Consider the following 885-nt stretch of genomic DNA (forward strand, 5'->3'; position numbering starts at 1 on the left):
TTTATTATTTATTGTATTACATTTATAACTATTTGTAGTAATGATTTATAAAAATATTTATTTAACATTTAGTTAACATTAATATAATATTTATTTTACATTATTTATGTAGCGAATAATATTATACAAGGTATTACCGCTGGACACTGTTTCTCATAAGTGAAAGTCACACAAGAATTAATAATAGAGGAGTAATATGAGATTTCTCATCCATGTTCTGCCAAAATAGTAATGAAATGACTTTGAAACCAAAATTGGTTTCCAGATGAAAATTAAAGTATTTTGATATTTTTCATATTTTTTAGTATAGATACATTGCTGATCGTTAAAAAATGTGTTTCAAATGTAAAAAAGACATTTTTCAAATGTTTTTTAAAGGTAAATAAAGAAATTTCTTTTCAAATGTTAAAATATATGTTTTTTTAATGAAAAAAAAACTTAATTCATTATTCTTAAAATAATACAAAGATGTGAAGGGCACATAAGAGCGAATCAATTAAAAGTGTATAAAAGATTTATAATACGATATATTAATTGTATAAAATAAGAATTCTAAAAACATAAATCCATTATTCTTATTGGTTTTAAACATGTTTTAAAAAATGTTTTTTAAATGTAAAAAAGAAACGTTTTTTCAAATGTTAAAATAAACGTTTTCAAACTTTTAAAGAAATGTTATTTCAAATAATACGTTCTAATAATACGTTTTTTTTTTTAAATTAGTCAATCCATTTTTATTATACGTTTTTAAACATGATTTTTAAAAACTTTTTTCCTAAAAACAATTTTTAATTTTTAATTTATTATTTTAAATCATTTTTTGCTGATTAGGTCATTAAAACATCATTTGTGTGTCAACTTATTGTGTCACGAAATGGAAAGCAT

The sequence above is a fragment of the Atta colombica genome, unplaced genomic scaffold (assembly GCF_001594045.1).
Source record: "Atta colombica isolate Treedump-2 unplaced genomic scaffold, Acol1.0 scaffold126, whole genome shotgun sequence".
Lineage (NCBI taxonomy): Eukaryota > Metazoa > Arthropoda > Insecta > Hymenoptera > Formicidae > Atta > Atta colombica.